At 39.6% G+C, this 3,743-nt stretch overlaps 1 protein-coding gene across 2 annotated transcripts in view; it reads right to left on the reverse strand.

Moving 5' to 3' along the window:
* LOC107599128 (carbohydrate deacetylase-like) overlaps nucleotides 1-3,534 on the reverse strand; it is a 9,387-nt gene extending 5,853 nt beyond the window's left edge. The window contains exon 1 of one of the 2 annotated variants that reach the window (XM_016290623.1): nucleotides 3,385-3,534. The gene's annotated coding sequence lies outside the window, so the exon portion shown is untranslated. Of the gene's footprint in view, nucleotides 1-2,391; nucleotides 2,613-3,384 lie in introns of those variants that run through there. The other variant, XM_016290624.1, reaches the window with a different exon arrangement.
* Nucleotides 3,535-3,743: the final 209 nt, after the last annotated feature.

Below are 3,743 nucleotides of genomic sequence, written 5' to 3' on the forward strand. Positions count from 1 at the left end.
TTTTTTTTTCAGGCTAATTGTTAAGCTATAGGTTGTTTGCAATCACGTGATTCTGATGAGGCGAGAAATGCAGCTGGAGAGCAGGAAGTGATTTCTCTCTCAATAGAAATCACTAGCAGAAAGTCCAAATGCCTGTGTTTTGCGTTGTTTATGGATGCTCAAATAGGCCAAACCGAGAAACCACAAGGAGCCAATAAGTCAAAAGTGAAGAAATTTACTGAAAAACGCAGGGAAAAAAGTGGCTTGTAAACCTGCGTCTGCGGTCGGGAGGAGTAAAGCCGGATAATGCTCGTGTGTGCAAATGGTTAATATAAGAGAATATATTAAAATATTAATAAAGAAATATATAAATAGATACAGGGTGACAGTCAGAATTCACTGAATGCTAAACGCCATACATAGACACGATGTAAATAAGATATTATAATTATAAACTATAATCGATTCAGAATTTAAATAAAAGTTGTTTTACGTGCTGCTAACAGGACCAACAGCCACATACCCTGTACATGCAGCACAGTTTCAGGAGTGACATATATCCCGCATCCCTCATATAAATACGGGATTCACTTTCGAAATAGCTTGTTTACAATCAGGGTTGCTTAGCCTATATCCACCGCCTCAATGGCAGGCCAGAATTTGAATTTAGTTTAAAAATCGCTCCTCTTTATAACATAAGGATCACATCCAACATGTTGTGATTATCAATACCTTTCTCTTGTAATAGCGTGGTGGTTGAAGAGAGATCCCCTCATGATTGTAAAGCACGGTGGGTGTATAGAAATTCAATGAAAGCGCTATATATATATGTGCCTCATGCCTAAAACAGTACATTACGGACTTTCCTCCATCACATCCGTTCTTTTTCAGTCACTCCTGAAACTGTGCTGCATGTACAGGGTATGTGGCTGTTGGTCCTGTTAGCAGCACGTAAAACAAAACTTTTATTCAAATTCTGAATCGATTATAGCGTGCCTAGAAAGCGAGCAAATAGCGGTTCCATATAATCCATAAATAAAAAAAGCTGCCACTCACTTCAATTTATCGCAACCTCACGATGTTCCTTCTCTGAATCGATTATAGCGTGCCTAGAAAGCGAGCAAATAGCGGTTCCATATAATCCATAAATAAAAAAAGCTGCCACTCACTTCAATTTATCGCAACCTCACGATGTTCCTTCATAATCAGTGAAGCTCTCTGAACTGCAAATAATATCTTATTTACATCGTGTCTACGTGTGGCGTTTAGCACCGAGTGAATTCTGAATGCGTGAGAGGTGGCAGCCCAATCTATATATTTCTTTATTAATATCTTAAAGGGGTCATATGATGCGATTTCAAGTTTTCCTTTCTCTTTGGAGTGTTACAAGCTGATTGTGCATAGATAAGATCCCTGAAGTTGAGAGGAGGTCATTCTGACTTTGCTATGACAATCTGGTGCTTCTGAATCAGCTACTGTTTTGTTATTTTGCTATTGACTGTTCAAATGCGGAGTTTTGCGCATCGTGTGTGTGTGCTCGCGCGTGTGTGTGAGAGAGAGAGAGAGACGGGGTCACATCACAGTGGAGTCAGCCGTCTTAACCGTGGCTTGTGTACTGCAAACACATACCAGCTTCATCACTGTGTCTGTCACGCGACTCTGTTCCCCTTTCGGGCTCCGTCTTTACATTTGTTTTGAAAGATGAAGCTCGCGATTATGGTAAGGGGCGTTACATTTCCGACGAGTGCTTACGGTGTTCGGCCAATCACAATGCACTGGGTCAGCTGGCCAATCAGAGCAGACTGCGCTTGTCAAAGGAGGGACTTTGTAGAAAACGAAGCGTTTGAGAGAGGCGGGGCATAGAGGACCTACAATAATGTACAGTATTTGAAAAATAATGTGTTTTTTGAAGATTAAAGCATGTCAACATATTCTGTTACACCAAACACACAAAATAATGATCTTTAAAATATCATCATATGGCCCCTTTAATATATTATTATATCCCATAATAACCATTAGCACGCACGGGCATTATCACACGAGCTTCGCTCCTCCCGACCGCAGACGCAGGTTTACAAGCCACTTTTTCCTACATTTCTCAATCAACTTCTTGACTTTTCCCCACTTATGAACAACACATTTTCGAACACGATATAAGCTCCTTGTGCTTTCTCGGTTTGTCCGATCTGAGCATCCATAAACAGCGCAAAACACAGGCATTTGGAGTTTCTGCTAGTGATTCCTACTCAGAGAAACATCACTTCCTGCTCTCCAGCTGCATTTCCCGCGTCACCAGTGACGTCATGTGCAAACAACCTATTCTCACTTGAAAAGGAACTGCTGTCATTTTTATATTACTAAAACGCTGAGTAATTATACAAACAATGTATTAAAAAAAAGTTACTTTACCTGTTGTTTTGCCTTATTTTCAACAAACGGTTGGTATATCCAATATATACTAATAATAACCGATGAAGCGAGATCCAGTGATACTGACAGCCGATGAAACGAAGATATCCGTTAAAATAGCCATAGGACACCGATTACCGATCTCTTAAAAAGGCAGAAATCCCCATATGAACACAGACAGAGAAGTGTTCATCTATGTGAGTCATATTTAATGAAACCCAATCATTCAGGAAACGTTCCAAACCACGTCATTCCAAAACCATCTGTTTAAACACGAGACGAAACGGTTTGTAAAGCAAGGAGTATTTAATGCTAAAACGGCTTGCCATAGTTTGTGTGAAACGCGAGTCTCGGCTGCGGGAGAGCTGCTTACCGGGAAATCACCGGCTCGTTGAGAAGACAGATCCGCCTTATTCTCTTGGTCGGTGTCAACACGAGCAGCTGCCACTGCCTATCCATCACATATGGTGTACAATCGCATCTACTCAGCCCTATACTGCTTATAGATTTGCTCCGCTTGCTCAATTAATAGCAAAGAAACAAACAACCGTTTTATAATTTCAAAGGGACTAACTGTTTTTATATATATATATATATATATATATATATATATATATATATATATAGGTGCATCTCAATGAATTAGAAGGTCGTGGAAAAGTTTGTGTGAAACGCGAGTCTCGGCTGCGGGAGAGCTGCTTACCGGGAAATCACCGGCTCGTTGAGAAGACAGATCCGCCTTATTCTCTTGGTCGGTGTCAACACGAGCAGCTGCCACTGCCTATCCATCACATATGGTGTACAATCGCATCTACTCAGCCCTATACTGCTTATAGATTTGCTCCGCTTGCTCAATTAATAGCAAAGAAACAAACAACCGTTTTATAATTTCAAAGGGACTAACTGTTTTTATATATATATATATATATATATATATATATATATATATATACTCCTAGCTAGCCTAGCAGTAATAATGTGGTAATCGCTTACCCATTTTATTGCGAGTTTCTTGCCATTAGTCCTTTTTACAATATATCCAACACTGTGCGGAGAGAGCGACCGTCTGAAGACATAAACCTGCTATTTCCTTTTCCGGAGTTGCAGCGCCCTCTACCGGATGTGAATAAAACAACGCCACATGTGCAAGGCTCCTCTTCCCGATTTAAATCCAAGTCTATTTTTAAATTAAAAATATATGTTTTAAATGGATATGTGATATTTGTTTATTTTTATTTAAATGTATAGATATTTATTCCATATGCTCAATGCTTACCATTTGTTCTTAAATGATTCATTTGATTTTGGCTTCATCGAAGATGTTGGCAACCAAAAACACGATATGCCACTTT

The sequence above is a fragment of the Sinocyclocheilus grahami genome, unplaced genomic scaffold, assembly GCF_001515645.1.
Source record: "Sinocyclocheilus grahami isolate Dianchi unplaced genomic scaffold, SAMN03320097.WGS_v1.1 scaffold261.1, whole genome shotgun sequence".
Lineage (NCBI taxonomy): Eukaryota > Metazoa > Chordata > Actinopteri > Cypriniformes > Cyprinidae > Sinocyclocheilus > Sinocyclocheilus grahami.